Raw genomic sequence first — 18405 nt, forward strand, 5'->3', positions numbered from 1 at the left:
GGAGAGAACAGAAGGGAGCTCCCACCCAAGGAAGCTGGAGTGGGGCAGCAGGAGGCCAGTGGTGCATCCTCTATCCCAGACATCCTCATGGGCACCTCACACTCAGGGAGAGGGCAGGGGATGGCTGGCATCCAGTGCTGCCCTCAAGCTCCATGTGCTACGGTTTTAACAAAGTGAAGGCTGTGGGTTCAAATCTCCCATGGGCCACACAACTCCCTCCTTATGTTCAGGGCTCCGCCCTGGCTGAGCTGTGTGTGACTAAGGGCACGGGGGATGGTCCAGGAGGCAAAAGAGGACTTGCAAACCCACCATCCCCTATGACTGAGAGGCCATACTGCTTAGCTTTGCATTTTTGCTTTTCTCCCTTTCTGGACAACAGAGGGCCTCCTGTCTTTGTCATCTCTGTGTAATGACAATGACTGCCATCACTCATCAAAGGCCCACTATGAGGTGTGCACCAGGTCAGGGCAAAACACACACCATCTCTATGATTCTTACTCCCACTCCTGGGGAGACCATCTCAGAGAAGTTAGCGAATTGGTTCATGGGAAGAGGCAAGCCCAGGAGTACCAGCTCCAGAGCCTGGGTTTTAACCACTGCACCACCCTCCCTCATGGAAAGAGGGGACCCTTGTGTAGGACAAAGTCACAGTGCCCAGAGGCTCTACGGAGAAGAGCTAAGGAAGGCATCTCAGGTGAGAAGACTGACTGATGACGCAGTTCCACTCTGTCCGTCCGAGAGTCACCCCGCCCAGGTTTCCCCGCTCGCTGGGACTCCCCTGACTCCCCTCTGCTGGTCCTCAGGGCATACTCCTGCCCTTAAAACTCCATCCCTTCCCCTTGATGCAGCTGAGGCAAGCTGGCATTTAAAAAAGACTTTTTTAATGTTTAAGGAAAACAAAACATAAAGACAGGAAAAACAAACATCAGGCACCAACTTATCTCCCACTGCACCAGTGCACCTGCGCGTTATCCGTAATTTTTGAGGAATGAGTAAATGAATGCATGAGTGAATGAATGAAGAGCTTACTTGCTTCCTAGCCAAAGCAAAAAAGGCACTGCTGGCCGGGCGCGGTGGCTCAAGCCTGTAATCCCAGCACTTTGGGAGGCCGAGGCGGGCGGATCACAAGGTCAGGAGATCGAGACCACAGTGAAACCCCGTCTCTACTAAAAATACAAAAAATTAGCCGGGCGCGGTGGCAGGCGCCTGTAGTCCTAGCTACTCAGGAGGCTGAGGCAGGAGAATGGCGTGAACCCGGGAGGCGGAGCTTGCAGTGAGCCGAGATCGCGCCACTGCACTCCAGCCTGGGCAACAGCGTGAGACTCCGTCTCAAAAAAAAAAAAAAACAAAAAAAAAAAAAAAAAAAAGGCACTGCTAAGCTTTTCTACACAACTGGGGCTGTCCACTCGGGGCTGGATTCCAGTGTAAGAGGCCAACTGCCCCAGTCTAACAGATAGAATGGCAGGTGCTTGATTTGCACACCAGAAAAGCTCTCACCTGTCAGGTGAGACCCCTCTCAACACTCAGGGGTGGCGTTCCTCATGAAAGTCACCCAGTATAATACTTACCCATGCAGAAGCCATCCCATGTGCATAAGAAGAATTCACACAGACTCCTAGCCATTCATCCCTAGTTACTGTCCTCTCGGGATCTACATCAGGATGTCCAGACCCATCAAGTCCCTTCAGGCTCCCACCCCCAACATCTTGGCTCACTCTGGCCCCCAGCATCTGGGGCTCTCTTTCAACCACCACTGGTTGCACGTGGACCTTGTGCCAGACCCAGGGAGCCTTGGGCTGGTCAGCAAAAGCCCTGGCCTGCAGACCAACAGAAGAGGTGAACTATGCCCCAGATAACTATGACACAGGTAGCAGGTGGCAGCTGCAGAGGAGAGCCACAACCATAGAGAAAAGTGCTGTGGACACTCAGCAGGGCAAGAGACTTTTGTTCTGATGGAGGCGAGAGGAAAGGCTTCATGGAAGAAGCCTGTCAATAGTCCCCATATTCAGAAACATAAAGAAGGACTTTCCAAGCAAAGGGACCACCTGAGCCTAAGCATGGATGCTGAAAAGAACAGGAGTGACAAACCACTCAGTTTGCTCCAGGCAGGGTGTGGCAAGGGGGTCAGTAGGAAAGAACACCAGTGGTGGGCTGGGCCAGGACACAGAGGGCTTGGATGTCACAATGCAAAGGGAGCCCCTCAGAACCAAGTGCCTTTCTCCTTCATCTTCACCTGTCTAATCCTCCTTGCCCTCCAATGTGCAGTTGAAAGCCCACTTCCTCCAGGAAGCCTTTCCTGATCTCTCCAGGAAGGCTCTGTTCTCTGCTAAGCTCCTCTGTACTTACAGTCAACACCACTCACTGGACTTGAAGAATTTAAGTCCTTCCAGGTGCCAGCCTGGCAGAACCACTGTCACCAGGACAGCAAGCTCCTGCTCTCCCCAGCATTTGACCATGGCTCCTCCCTCCCTCTCCCATCCATCTCCTACTTGCTTACTTCTGCCTGCCCATCCTCAGGGGTGAGCTCCAGGAAGCCCTCCGCATCCTAGGCCTGTCGTCTCTGGCCCTACATCATTCCATGCTTCCAACATCCACACCGCATGAACATCCCTGCTCACGCCTCTTTCTCCTGCACCAGAGCATGGGCTCCTCAAAGGCATGGCCTATTTCCCCGATCCCTCCATTCAGTGCACCCAGCACATGTCTAACACAGTCTGGGTCTTCAACAAATGTTTGTTAAATGAATGGACAAACAAATGAAATACTACCTTGTGAATATCTCACATTGTGGTTTTGGTTTGCTGTGTAACCCCCGTGGAAATATTGTTCCTCCAGTTTGCAAGTTCCCTAAGGGCAGGTGCCTATCTTCATATCCTCAGCATTTAGCACAGTGCTATAGTTACACAGGTGTTCCCCACCTTTTTGACCAAAAAATCTGGATCATGTGGTTTGAACTAAGTCTTGTACTCGAAGTCCCGAGAAGCTTCCCAAGAGAAGCCAAGCCATGTTTCTGCAAGTAGGGACGATGCAGCCCAGTTGGAGGCCTGAGGCAAGGAGAGCGACCTCTGCAGCCCAAGCCCCATGAGGGAGGGGTCTGTGTCTGCCTGGTCCACTCCTCTGTCCTGTGCCTGGCATATAACAGGTGCTGAGAACATACTTGCAAAAAGAAATGTAGTCATGCGAAGAAAGCCACCTCAACCACTGTAAACAGCATATAAAGGTTTCTTGTGATAACCGTCTGGATACAGGAAACTAAAGAGAGAAGAATGCCTGAAAAACAGAATGTTGGGGGTGGAGCGGGGAGCAGTGGTTTGTGGGAGAAGATGCTGAATTTGGTTCTAGACATTTTATGGTGACAGCAAGACATTTAAGGAGAGATGTCCTGCAGGGTGCTGGATTCATGAGACTACAATTCTGGTAAGAGGTCAAGGCTGGAATGAAAATTTGAGTGACTTGGAAAAAAAAAAAAGAAGAGCTACAAATGAACTCATGCAGGAAGTGAATCTAGCAGCAGGAAGGCAGCACCAGCAGGGATCTTGAGGGACAGACCCAGGATGGGAGCAGAAGTGCAGCCAAAGAGACTCGGAAGGCACAGCCAGGGAGGTGGAAGGCAACCGGAGGACAGTGTGCACATGAAGTCGAGGAGGATAAGCAAACTCCTGCTTGCTTGTGGGATTTCTCCCATCTTCTGACAGCTTTCAGCTCCGCTCTTTCTCAGGAACAGTGTGATCAGACCCTGCTTCAAAACCTGGCTTGGCTCTGGACTCCTGTTCGGCAGGTTCCTCCGCCACTGCATACCCACTCATCTTCCCTGCTCTCCCTCCCTACAATCAGGCCACCAGTGGACCACACAGTATCATGGGCCCCTACCATATCATAGATTTTAAGAAAAAACAATGACTCGTGAAGCATCACATCCCTCACTCTCATGCTACAGATAAGGCCCAGAGAGGGAGTTTAACCTGCTGGAAGTCACACAGCTAGGAAGCAGCAAGCAGAACTAGATGTCAGGTCTCCAGTGGCCCAGGCTAGTGCTTCTACGTTTCCACCCAGTGCATTCGACGAGGAAGCAGAGACCCAGAGGGAAAATATGTCCTGTCCAAGATTCATACCTGGGCCAGGCTGGGGCCAGAATCCAAAGACCGGATTTCCAGACCACACTCTTCCCCGACTGCCTGCTGGTGTCCCAGCTCCTCAGGCCAGACTTAGTGCCCACAGTGCTCCTCAGACCAGGCAGATGCAAGCTCGCAAGTCAAGACTGCAGGGCAAAGATCTAGGGCCCACACCCTGACTGCTCCCCTCATCCATAAACCTCTGCTCAGAAAAGTTCCCCAAGGACAGGTCTCCTTTAAGGGCAAGGCCTCTTTTGCTCTAAGAGCAGCGACTGTTAACCTCACTTCATCCACACCTAAAATCTGGGCCATGCCAAAGAGACAATTACACGGTCTTTACTGTCCCTGCACCCGGAGCTGCTGGCTGCTTAGAAACCCCTGGCCCTCCTTGTCCTGAAGCTGCCAATTTCCTCATCAGTATTTTATTTGTCTGTTTTGCTCATTTTTAAGCTGGTGGCAATTGCTATTTAAATTGTTTTGTAAAGTGTCTTTGCATTTACAATGCCGGCTGTCAGCGGCCCCACAATAGGAAATGAGATTTGGCATCAAAGGCAAAGATGCTACTAAAATACATTTTAATAAATATGTAAATCAATTAATCAATCACCCATCCAGGGAAGGAGCTTCAGGAACACAGACAGGCTGGCTGAGTGGGAGGTGGGGAGAATGTGGGGTCTGCAGTGACAGAAGAGGCTCCGCAGGCACTGAACTCAGGGGTTCTGGGCACATCGTGGGCAGCCAGCTCCACCTCCAGTCTGGGGCGTCTGGTCTCACCTGGCCTCCCACCCTCCTGACTCTGCCTAAATGGGCTCCACATGGTCTTGCCACAGCAGCCCCAGTCAGGAAAGGGCAACAGGGTCCCAGTGAGGTACAGACAAAATCAGCTTTAGGGCTAAGATTGAGGAAGCCAGCCCTCCGGTTGGAACTCCCACTATCCCCAATTTCTTCTCCACTGATACTATTTTCCAGAGAGTCAGAGATTAGAAAGTATTTGCAAGGTTTACGTCTGTAAGTTGGACCAGGCTGGAGGATTAGCATCAGAAAACGTCAGGAAGAAATGACCAGCTGTTCTCTCTATTCCTGAAAGGGTACCAAAGGAAAGAGGCTTACGCTGTCACAGGCAGCTGGGCGGGGCATTGGGATGGGGTGGGGGCAGGTCTCTCTTGGAAAGGGTCCTGACTAGGAAAGTAAATATGACTCTGGGGACAGGATGGAGGGGAGAGAGAAGAGGGCTACTGGAGTCAGGAGCTTTTAAAGCAGGAGTGCAGCTGGGAGCAGTGACTCATGCCTTATAATCCCAGCACTTTGGGAGGCCAAGGTGGATAGATCGCTTGACGTCAGGAGTTCAAGACCAGCCTGGCCAACATGGCAAAACTCCATCTCTACTAAGAATACAAAAATTAGCTGGGCGTAGTGACACATGCCTGTTATTCCAGCTGCTTGGGAGGCTGAGGCATAAGAATCGCTTGAACATGGGAGGCAGAGGTTGCAGTGATCTGAGATCGCGCCACTGTACTCCAGCCTGGGTGACAGAGTAAGACTCTATCTCAGTCAGTCAATCAATCGATCAATAAAATAGGAGCTCAAACATATAATGTATCAGATGAGCAAGACTGGGGTGACTGATGGTAAGGGGGCTGGGCCACATGGTCACAGATTCTCAACTTGTACCAAGGTGTGCTATGAGTGACATGATTCTTGCCAACAGAATCTGAGCTCAGGCTGGCAGATAAAATCTCTAAGCCTGGGCTGCATAGACCCCACAGAGCCTCCTGCAGCCCATGATGTATGGTTTGCTAATGAGGGTGCCTCAGGGTTATAGTAAGGTGCATCCTCACATGGCTTTCAGTGGGACCTTGGGTAAGTCACTTTCGCCTCTAGGCTTCTGTCTACTCATTAGACAGTGCAAGCAGGGATTGGGCAAAATGAATTCTAAACTTGAAAACTCTCTGACTCACTCTCCCCATCACTGTGGGGATAGAACCAATGTCTTCCCATTACAGCTGCCAGCCCTTTCTTGGCTGTCAGCATAGGTTGGTCTTACCCTGAAAACCAGGTAGACCCATCTGAGGGGCATAAACACCCCCACAAACCCAGGCTATGGGAAGAATGGTGCAGATCCACAGAGGAAGCCAAAGGCTCCAACCCCAGCTTCTCTCCCACCCTCGTCCTCTGCACTCACTCCCAATTCTCATCCCAATCTCCTCCCCTGGAAGAGGTATGCCCTCTGATTGAAGACCTGTCTGGCCCCCAAATAACCTCATATTTTAAACTGATGCCACCTGCACCAGAGGGCAAACATTCCCATCAGGGCTGAGAGCATGCACACATATCCACCCTGTGTACCTGGGTATGGATGCAAATGGCATACACATGAGTCGTGGTTCATGAGCATGCAGAAATGCATGACTTTAGGCCTCTCTGTGCACATTGCTGTGTGTATAAATGTATGGGCCTCTGTTGCTCAGTGTGTGAAGACTCAGGCAGGTCATCTACATGCATGCACATTTTGGTGGGTCTATGTGAGTATGTGAATGGTGCATGATAGCCATGCTTTGAAACACACCTGTGGCCAACACAGGCCACATGCCAGGCAAGGGCTGGTGGGTATTTCTTTTTTTTTTTTTTTTTTGAGACGGAGTCTCACGCTGTTGCCCAGGCTGGAGTGCAGTGGCGCGATCTCGGCTCACTGCAAGCTCCGCCTCCCGGGTTCCCGCCATTCTCCTGCCTCAGCCTCCTGAGTAGCTGGGACTACAGGCGCCCGCCACCGCGCCCGGCTAATTTTTTGTATTTTTAGTAGAGACGGGGTTTCACTGTGGTCTCGATCTCCTGACCTTGTGATCCGCCCGCCTCGGCCTCCCAAAGTGCTGGGATTACAGGCTTGAGCCACTGCGCCCGGCCATCTGGTGGGTATTTCTGTGTTCAGAAATCTTGTTCATCTTTCTCTCATCTCTGGAAAACTCTATTTCACAACATTGCTGAACATCGCTGCTATGCAGGTGGCCGTCACCCTGTATCTGCCCCTTCCTAACTCACCAACAGAGGCTTGAACACAGCAGTTCTGAGTATGGGAGCAATGGGGATCACTGGGCCATGGGCCAGGCTCTCTGCTCAATTGCCTCAACCCTCTGCATATGACCAGGTATAAAGGCTGGGAGAGCGTTTGTCCGGGGAATCTTTCTAGCCTTTCTATAAAGAAGCAAGAATCATGCTATGAGCAGCTGCCAGGCAGTGTGTCCCTGCCCTGCCACCCACACAACTGTCAGGATGAACTATCTCAAAAGCACACCTGACCCCTTCCACGTGACCCCCAGAGTGACTCCCCATTCGTCGTCTCCAGATGGCTTGGCATGTCTCACATGCCCTGATGAGATCCCTGTCTCCCTCTCCAGACTCTTCTCTCACACCTCCTGCCTCAGCCTCTGCACTTGAGTGGCTCCCACAACATGACACGATGCTTTAGCCCTCCATGCCCATGCTTATGCTGTGCCCTTCTGAGAGAATGGGATTCCTCCCAGCCTTAACCGACTCAACTTCTACTTAGCCTTAAAGACACAGCTTCCAAGAATCCTCTCACCCACCCAGGCCCTCCTCCACTGCACCTTTAAACCACATAGCTGCATCATGACATTGTACTGGGCTTTCTCCCCACTAGACTGTAAAGCTCCTGTGGCCAGGCACCACATCCTAGCCATTGTGGAAGTGCAGACAGGAACACCCACTGGATGACCTGGTGGCTCCCTCTAGATGGCCTGGCAATGATCTGGCTGAGGTTGGTGGCTCCCTGTGGTTTCCAGTGCTATAACACTGGGCAGCCGGCACTCTCAGCTCTGGAATAATTTTCCCCTGAAGAGCTGGCACCCGCCTTCAGATTGTTTTGCAAAGTAGTTCTCCAGTTCTCCCTGTAAAACTGCTGAACGACAGCAGGGGGCGGCAGTCCTCTCCTGGAATACAACCCACGGTGCACCCGCTTGCCCAGCCCAAGCTTGCATTAAGTATGTCTTTTTATTGTTTGTTTGTTTAATTTTGAGACAGAGTCTCACTCTGTCGTGCCAGCTGGAGTGCTATGGCGCAACCTCAGCTCACTGCAAACTCTACCTCCTGGGTTCAAGCAATTATTGTGCCTCAGCCCCCCAAGTAGCTGGGACCACCATGCCCAGTGAATTTTTGTATTTTTAGTAGAGATAGGGTTTTGCCATGTTGCCCAGGCTGGCCTTGAACTCCTAGCCTCAAGGGATCCACCCACCTCAGCCTCCCAAAATGTGGCATTACAGGTGTGAATCACTGCACCCAACCCAAAGCGTACTTCTCTATGCTACACTGGGAGACTGAGGATCACATGGGTCCTCAATACATTAACCTTCTGCCTACAAGTACAGCCCTGGCTGGTATTTACCCAAGACTTTTGCTCAAAAGCCATCTTTACATCCCCAAGCACGAAGGTCTGCTCCTGACATATGAAGTAAATAAACAGGAACAACTTCGTGGTACACGAACTTAAAGGGTCAGTACAGATCTGATTATGATGTTTTGTATGGGACGGGTGAGCCCCTCATCTCACTGCAGACTCTGCTCTCAACGTTGAACGGAGCCATGGATGGCCCCACTGGGAAGGTCACAGCTTGGAGCAGTAGCATCAGGCCTGGAGCCCTCGGACCCCTGTCCAGAGATCTGCCTATATTTTTAGCTGCCTCCCTGAGGCTGAACAGTCTCAAAGGACACAGCATAGGTGGGCAACAATTCCTGGATAAAAGATAGAAACATCATAGTCATTTGTGCTTGTTTGTGGTTGCATTTGAGATGATGCCCTTTTATTTTTGTTCCCCTAGCACCCAGCACATAGCAGGCCCTCTGCAATGTTTATGAACGAAAACAAATATCTGGAAATTATTTCATGGATGCACGTACTTCCTTTCTCCTTAGATATGTTGTAAGCATCCCAACGGCAAGAATTTTCTTGTTATGTCTTTGGAATGCTCCTTCCACCCACCCCCACTTCCAGCTCAGTGCTGGCCAGGCACTCAGAGGACCACACTGGCCACCACTGATGACTACCTGACTATCCAAATGACCAGGCACCTCACAGCCCCAAACATGCCATTCCCTTTTTCCCTCATGGCTTCCTTGTCCCACCCTGAGTGCAACACCATTTCTTGGGGGACTTCTGAAGCGCCAACTGTATTAAGATTGATTTGGCCCGCCCTCTCTTCTGACAGGTCCAAAAGCAAACACAGCAGGGCCATGGGGGAGATTTGGTCATAATTACCATCTTTAATTACTGCTAAAACATCAATTGCTCTTGTTCAATTAGCATTGCGGTTTCAGGCATGGCAAACTTTGCAACACAAAATAAGCTGAAAATTGATTTCTGAACACTTAATGCAGATCTGAAATTGCTAACCTGATAAGGTTGTCATAGAAGAGCCAATGTGGCCAAGGAGGAATGTTGTGAGGCTGTAATTGCCTTGGTAGAAAGATTAATAACTAGTATACTTACATCTTGTTCATCAAGTGGGAGTCACTCATGGGGGGCACCAGGAGGACTGGGTGAGTGTGAGGCACAAAGGCAGAGGGAGAGTGTTAACAAGGACACTGGCAATTAGGCAGGAGAGAGCAGCAGCCTGCACCCAATGGTCCGTGAACGAGGACATGGGCCTCTGAGATGGCACGTGGGAGGGGCCAGCTGCCTGGGATGGCTGCCAGGGAGAACCGACATCTGCAAAGCAGGCAGGTGCTGTCTCAGGCAGGTGGAGAGAGGACACCCAGGCCCCAGCCACCTCCACTTTCTCTGCAAGCCCTGGAAAAGGACCCTCAAGGTCAAACACCTTTGAAAGCTCAGTTGGCCTCTGGGAGAGTTTTCTCTATTCGGGCCTCCTGGCAAGGGAGAGTTGAATGTGATGGACAAGATGGGCAGCAGCTGGGCCCTGGGATGGCATGGTGGCAGCTGCTGCCACTGCTCTCATCATCTCTTCCTGCCATGAGGTTGAGTGACTTTCTGAGTGCATATCATGGAATGGTAGGCTGAGAAGCATTTTATGAGCTACCAAGTGCTCCATGAAGTGTGCAATTGCTATTATTATTGTTGATGCTACTCTGGGCCTGTGGGTGATGTAGAGGCACAGGTCAAAAATCTAAATAGCCTTGGAAAAGGTCCTTCTCTCTCTGAACCCTGTCATTTAAGCTTAGGGAAATGAAGACAATATTCCATTTGCAACTTATAAAACTAACATCTACCAAACACCGGTATGTGCCAAGAACAGGGAAAGACTCTGATAGATGCATAGATAGATAGATAGATAGATAGATAGATAGACAGACAGACAGACAGCTAGCTAGATAGATAGATCAGTGATAAACAATAGGTGATAGATGGATAGATGATAGATAGAAGATAGGGGCCAGGTATGTTGGCTCCCATCGGTAATCCCAGCACTTTGGGAGGCAGAAGCAGGTAGATCACTTGTGGCCTGGAGTTCAAACCCAGACTGGTCAACATGGCAAAACCCTGTCTCTACTAAAAAAAAAATAATAATACAAAAATTAGCCAGGCATGGGGGTGTGCACCTATAGTCCCAGCTACTCAGGAGACTGAGGTACAAGATCCACCTGAACCCAGGAAGTGGAGGTTGCAGTAAGCCAAGATCACGCCACTGCACTCCAGCCAGGGTGAGAGAGTGGGACTCTGTCTCAAAAAAAAAAAAAAAAAAAAAAAAAAAAAAAAAAAAAAAAAAAAAAGGTAGGTAGGTAGATAATAGATAAATAGAATGATTGAAGGATAGATGATAGATAAAGATAGATTACAGATAGGTAATAGATGAATGATAGATGGAGAGATGGAAAAATACATAGATAGGTAGAGATGATAGAAAGAGGGAGAAAAGCAGATGGGCAGGAAGATAGAGAATTGCATTTAATCCTCTCAACACAACTACGGGGTAGATATTATTATCCTCGTTTGACAGATGAGGAAAATAGGACTCAGTAAGGTTAAGCAGCTTACCCCTAAGTCACATACCTGCTAAATGGCAGCGTCATGATTCAAACCCACACCTCTTAGAGGTAAGAGACAATACACTTAGTCTCTGTTCTCTGCCCCAAAGCATGCTTTAAGCCTCCTTAGTGCCTTTCACTGAACTATGCCGGGCCTGGGGCAATCATGACTAGGGATCAGAGATGTCCTTGTCCTGTAGAAATGAGATGCTGAGCAACCAGCTGTGCTGTGTACACTGCCAACAAACACACCCAGCTGCACGTCAGGAGAGCAGAGAATCACTTTCAGGAGACATACTTGCTCATGCAACGCTTTAGCAAGAGCCAGATTGCAACCAGGTCCATCTCCTTTGTTTTCTCTTTAGTGTACAGGTATTGTATTTTGGCCCTATAGATCCAAAATACAACTCAATTCAACCAAAGTTTATTGGGTACCTTCTTGTCCAGCCTAAGCTCAGAGAGACTCACTCTCTAACAGAGGGATATAAACAGGGGTGAGTCTATCAGTGAGCCTGGCAGAACAGATGACCCAGGCACAGAATGTAAGGGGGAGGAAGGAGTGAGAAAAGGCTGTACAGAGGGCTGAAGTCTGAGCAGGCTTTACAGCTGACCAAGAGTCAGCCACAGGGCCCTCGTCGCAGAAATGAAGGGGATGCAAAGAGGCACGCTCTGTCCAGGGAAATGTGATCTGCTGGATATCTCTGGAGCTTAATGCATGAGGTTGGGTTTGGCGTGTCAGTGACAGATGAGGCCAGAGAGGTGGCAGGGCCCAGATGATGAAAGGCCTGCAGACCACACTGGGCCTTATCTCCTAGTGGGGAAGAGCAGGGGTCAGCTTTGCACTTTGGAAACTCACTCTGGCTGAAGGGGGAAAGAGGGCATATTCGTTTGGTTGGGCTGGGCTGCTATAACAAAGGACTACAGACTGGGCGGCCTAAAGAACAAAAATTTACTTTCTCACCATTCTTAAGGCCAGAAGTCTGATATCAAGGCATCAACATGGTTGTTGTCATACTTTTTTTTTTTTTTTTTTTTAAATGGAGTCTTGCTCTGTCACCCAGACTGGAGTGCAGTGGTGTGATCTCGGCTCACTGCAACCTCCACCTCCCAGATTCAAGCAATTCCCTTGCCTCAACCTCCTGAGTAGCTGGGATTACAGGCATCCGCCTCCATGCCCAGCTAATTTTTTTGTACTTTTTTAGTAGAGATGGGGTTTCATCATGTTGGCCAGTTTGAACTCCTGATTTCAAGTGATCTGCCCACCTCAGCCTCCCAAAGTGCTGGGATTGCAGGCATGAGCCACAGCGCCCCGTCTTGGTTGGTTTCTTCTGAGGCCTCTCTTCTTGGCTTGGAGATGGCTGTCTTCTGTGTCTTCATGTGGTCTTCCCTCTGTACATGTCTGTGACTTAATTTCCTCTGCTTATAAGGCCACCAGTCATATTGGACTAGGTGCCTTTCGTAGGGCCTCCTTTAACTTAATCACCTCTATAAAGACCCTATCCTCAAATACAGTTGCATTCTGAGGCGCAAATGTTCATTTAAAATATGACAAAACAAGCAAACACGAATTTGGGATGGCAGGGACACAGTTCAGCTTGTAGCAGAGGGACTACAGGTGACCATGCAGCTCTTTCTAAAACCCTCTTTTTTTCATGTCACTTCTCTCCAGTTTCCCGTACTCTCAACAGCCTATGACCTTAAGTCCAAACTCCTCAGCATTGAATTCAAGGTCTTCCATGTAAAGGAAGTTTTGTCCTCTATATTCTTTCCTATGCTGTCAGCAGTGTCTCTTTTGGTTTTACATAGGAAGGAATATAGAGGGCAAAACTTCCTCTACACATTCAACTCATCTCCCACCACTCCTCAGCAGGTTCCACTCCATCCAGGCTTGGCTTGGGAGCCCCCAAGCCAACCCAAACTCCCCAAACTCAATTCTTACCTCAAGTCATTGCCTGGACTATTTTTGCCTAAAATAGGAAAAAAACCCTTACCCATAGCCCCATGCTAAGAAGACACTCTAAAACTGCTATATTCTCTAGTGTTAACGGAAGACCCCTCATCTACAACTAATTGACCAGTGGAAGAAATCTGGTCCAAGCGCTGCCCAGGGTCTATGAGGGCAAAAGGTTCTATACACATAAGGAAGATTATTATTAGTTAGATAAACCAAATTGGCTCAGAAGTTTGAATAATAAATATGGGAAGAACACTAGTCAGTTGTTTGTAAAAGTAAAGACTAAAAAGATACATAGAGCTAGGCATTGAGGTAACAGTGCTTTTATTGTAGTTTGGGTAAGAAGAATTTTGAGAAATTGATGTTTCCACCAGAAGAAAAACACTTCTCTTGAAAATCACCTAAAAGCAACAAGGAGACCAAGAAACAAACTCTATCTCAGACAAAGCTAGCAAAGATCTATAAACCCAGGCTACAATACATGGGGAAGTTCAGTGAAGTTCAGCTGGGGCACAGAAAGATGCTAGGAGAAGACAGCTGCGGCACAGAGTTCAGCTAAAGCTGGCCGCACACGGCTCTCCAAGGTAAGTGCCATACCCCAGGGTCAAAAAAGTAACATTCGCTTGTTAAGAATAATGAGAACAGGCATGTGGACTGGCAGTGGGGACCTTCTTGAACTTGTTTTCATATAAAGTAGAAACAGAGAAGGTGAGGCGGAATCATGAGTCATACAGAGAGTCACATCTGCAGGAAGCAGCCAACCCATAAAGTGGGATAGAGGAGAGAGGCTCTGCATCATGAGCTCATCTGAAACTGTCATCGCTAGTTGGCCAAGGAGAAGCAAGGCTTAAAAGACCTTACGCACACCAATGTCCCTACAGGAGAATTCCTGGTAGCCTAGAATAAGGACATGTCCCGGCCCCCTTCCTCCCGAACTTCATGCAAACAGCTGGCCAGGGAAGAAGGCCTTTCAGTCCAAGACAAATTCATGATCAAAAAGGAACTATAGGATCTATACAATAAAGATATTACAAAAAAAAAAAAAAAAAAAAAGGAGAGACAGAGGAAAATAAATCATAGATGCACACCCACCAGAAAAATGGTGTCATGGAGAAGATGAACAAACATCACCACGGAACATTTCAAAACCCAATGAAGCAATTATCTCCATAAACCACAAGGGCAAAAAAGAGGTATAAGTGGTACAAGTATTCATGGCCAGGCACAGTGGCTCATGCCTATAATCCCAGCACTTTGGGAGGGCGAGATGGGAGGATCACTTGAGCCCAGGAGTTCAAGGCCAGCCTGGGCAATATAGCAAGACCACATCTTATTTACAAAAAGAAAAAAAAAATCAATATGGCAAAACAAGCAAGTGATATAAATCATGAGATGCTATTGTTCAGAAAATAAGTAGAAGAAAAATGTAAAACCAACTGAGACACTGCTGACAGCATAGGGAGGAATATACAGGACAAAACTGAAAAAAGCAAGAGAAATTAGTAGAAATGAACAAGTTAAAAAAAGCATGAAAGATAAAATGATAGGCATGAAAGACAAACAAACATATACATAATTCATGTCCCTGTGAAGAGAACAGATACTTAAAAATATGATTTGTAAGAACTCTCCAAAAATAAAAAGAACTGAATCTACAGATTGAAATGGTCTATTGTATTCCAGGAAAATCATGGGATAGAATAATCAAGTCTAGTAAAAGATAGTGGACTTCAAAGACAAAGAATCTTTTGGAGCATCCAGCCCAAAAGATCAAGTTACCTTTAAGCGAAAGAAAAAACTAAGGTAACCTCAGATGACTCCACATTATTTAATGCAAAGAAATTAAAAGTGTAATATAAGAATGCTGTATCCAGGCAAACCACCAATTAAGTATAAAGGCAGCATTAATGAATTTGCAAAAACATAAAACACTCATCTCATGAGCATGAAGAAAGAAGAGAATAATTTCAAGGCCATCAAAAGATGAATGGAAGTCCAGGCATGGTGGTTCACACCTGTAATCCCAGCACTTTGGGAGGCTGAGGTGGGCGAATCACCTGAGGTCAGGAGTTCAAGACCAGCCTGACCAACATAGTGAAACCCCTTCTTGACTAAATACAAAAAAAAAAAAAAAATAGCCTGGCATGATGGTGCATGCCTGTAATCCCAACTACTTGGGAGGCTGAGGCAGAAGAATCGCTTGAACCCAGGAGGCGGAGGTTGCAGTGAGCTGAGATTGTGCCATTGCACTCCAGCCTGGGCTACAGGGCGAGACTCCGTCTCAAAAAAAAAAAAAAAAAAGATTAATGGAAGAAACCACAACAGAAGAAATGAGGATGACATTGAATCAATATTCAATGATTATGAGAGTAAGACCAAGACTAAAACCACGTGGAGATTATACTAACAGAACCAAATGTAAAGGTTAGAAACCTCAATAGGCCGGGCGCCGGGGGCTCACGCCTGTAATCCCAGCACTTTGGGAGGCCAAAGCAGGCGGATGATGAGGTCAGGAGATCGAGACCATCCTGGCTAACATGGTGAAACACCATCCCTACTAAAAATACAAAAAATTAGCCAGGCGTGGTGGCATGTGCCTGTAGTCCCTGCTATTCGGGAGGCTGAGGCAGGAGAATCTCTTGAACCCAGAAGGTGGAGGTTGCAGTGAGCTGAGATTATGCCATGCACCCCAGCCTGGGTGACAGAGTGAGATCCTGTCTCAGAATAAACGAATGAATGAATGAATGAAGAAACCTCAATAATGTAAACAATTCTATAACTCACAAAATGTGAATGGGAGAAGAAAAGAGGAGGTAGAAAGTAGTATCAATGTGCTGATAACTTTGTTGTTTATAGCTGTTAGAGAGCTCACTTAAAGCTAATAAATTGATAGACATACACGTGTATTTAGAGATATAAAAGGGAAACTTCAAGAAAAATGGTAATAATATAAGCTAAAAGCGGTGGTGGGGAGATTACAGTAAGTAGAAATATAGTAATTCATTCTCATAGAAAGTAGTCAACAGATATTGAGGAAAAAGATATATTTATATCTTCATATAGACAGATGTGGATATAAATATAGAGCTAGATATCATAACCACTGGGGAAGGGGGAATGCAAGCCTTCCAAATTATTAGAAGAAATACATACATAAAAATCAACCAAATAAAAACAGAATATGAAGTAAAAGATTACAAAAAAAAAAAAACCAAAGCAGCAATAAAACCAGAAAGTATAACATAAAACTTGATTTAAAAGAAAAAATAGTTAAGACCAGGCACGTCTGTCATATTAATTTATGTGAATGGAATCATTTTACCTACTAAAAATATTTACTCTCAGACTGGATCAGAAAATAAAGCCCCCATTTCTATATTTTACAACACAATTACTTAGGTTGACAACAGAAGACTGGGCAAAGATACAACATGCAAACACAAAAAGAAAGCAAGGAACCAATTTTAGTGCTGACAAGATGGAACGTGGGGGAGGAAGTGAGGATGCAGAGGAGCATTAAATTAGAAAAATAAAAACTTGATAATGATGAGTGCCATCTCCAATGAGCGTCTAACAGTCAAGAATATGTATTCTTCAAATACCATCACATCAACTTCCTTAAAGTAAAACCATACGAAATACAAGAATTAGAAGCGCATAAGTAGTCTGAGGTTACTGTTGACCACCCAGTCCATGACAGAAGTAAACACAAAATAATTAAGGATATAGAGAACCAAATAATCTAATTCATAAGGTCATTCTGACATATATTCAGCTCAATACCCTGAAAACAGAAAATTAAGACACTGAAAATCTTTAGCTGAAAAGACAACCTCGATAAACTCTGGAAAGTAGAAACTATACAAACAATACTCTGGGATTATAATGTAACAAAAATTAGAATTTTAAAGTAAAATCCTTTTCACTCAGAAATTTTTATTTTTTCTCTCAAATAGTACTTGGGACAAAGAGGAGGTCAAAACTAAAGTTGAAAAATACCGTTAAAATAATCCTAATGAAGATATTTATGTCAGAAGAGTAAAAATGAAAATAAGCAAGCATGAAGTAAATGAAAATAATTAAGCGTCCAACTCAAGAAGTTAGAGAAACAGACAACAAAGTCAAGCTAAGGAAAGCAGAAAGAAGACATTAGTTATTTGAAAGCAAAATAAAATGAATTAAAGAACTGAAGAATTAATATATAAATCCAAAAGCTGATTCTATTTTTTAAAACTAATAAAATAGATAAATCATTAGGTAACCTTATCAAGCTAAATACAGAAAACAGAAACAACCCAAATAAAGAATTTTAATGAAAAAGTAACCATAGAAACTGATAACATTTAAAACATAATGTGACATTCCTTTGCTTACTTATATGCAGAATAATTTGAGAACCTGGATAAAAGGAAATATTTACAGAATGTAAATTGCCAAAACTATAGCAAAGTTAAACAGTCTAACAGATTAATTTCTATGGAAAACTAAGGACAGTTGTCCTGATGCTATGTAAGCTCCTTCAGAGTACACAAAGAGAAAAAAACTTATGATGGGGGGTGGTGGCTTACACCTGTAACTGCAGCACTTTGGGAGGCCAAGGTGGGTGGATCACCTGAGGTCAGGAGTTCGAGACCAGCCTGGTCAACATGGTGAAACCCCGTCTCTACTAAAAATACAAACATTAGCTGGGCATGGTGGCGGGCACTTGTAATCCCAGCTACTCGGGAGGCTGGGGCAGGAGAATTGCTTGAACCTGGGAGGCAGAGGTTGCAGTGAGCCGAGATTGTGCCACTGCACTCCAGCCTGGACAACAGGAGCGAATGTCCATCTCAAAAGAAGAAAAAACTTACAATTATTTTTTATGAAATAGCATAACAGTGACATCAAAAAGTGACAAAGCACATACTTCATAAGTGTGATATCACAATATCACAATATCACAACAGCAAAAAACTAAGATATTAGAAAACAGAAATTGGTGGCACATTAAAAAAATAATGGCCAAGTAGACTATTCTAGGAATTCAAGAATGATTGTATACTGAAAAATTATTTTGTAAATTCACTTTATTAATAGATCAAGAAAGAAAGACCACATAGATTATCCTCATAGATGCTGGAAAAACACTTGAAAAATTTATACCCATCCTTGATTTTGTAAGGCCTCATAAAATAGTAATGAATGGATACTTCCTTAATATGATAAAAGATTTTGGGAAGCCAAGGCAGGAGCATCGCTTGAGCCCCAGAATTCAAGTTCAGCGTGAGCAACATAGTGAGACCCTGTCTCTAAAAAAATAAACAATAAAAATATAGTAAAAGAAAAATATAATAAAAGATAAGTTTGTGC

At 46.1% G+C, this 18405-nt stretch overlaps 2 long non-coding RNA genes across 3 annotated transcripts in view; one reads left to right on the forward strand and one right to left on the reverse strand.

Annotated features, from left to right (window-relative positions):
* LOC105476451 (uncharacterized) overlaps positions 1 to 18405 on the reverse strand; it is a 588325-nt gene that overhangs the window by 419342 nt on the left and 150578 nt on the right. The window lies entirely within an intron of this gene.
* On the forward strand, positions 497 to 17228 carry LOC105476448 (uncharacterized). Of its 2 annotated transcripts, none has more exons than XR_984083.2 (3): positions 497 to 694; positions 13390 to 13640; positions 17013 to 17228. It is a non-coding gene; the product is annotated as an uncharacterized lncRNA (long non-coding RNA). The 2 variants fall into 2 exon arrangements; XR_984082.2 differs by lacking the exon at positions 17013 to 17228 and adding an exon at positions 16456 to 16758.

The sequence above is a fragment of the Macaca nemestrina genome, chromosome 12 (assembly GCF_043159975.1).
Source record: "Macaca nemestrina isolate mMacNem1 chromosome 12, mMacNem.hap1, whole genome shotgun sequence".
Taxonomy (NCBI): Eukaryota; Metazoa; Chordata; class Mammalia; order Primates; family Cercopithecidae; genus Macaca; species Macaca nemestrina.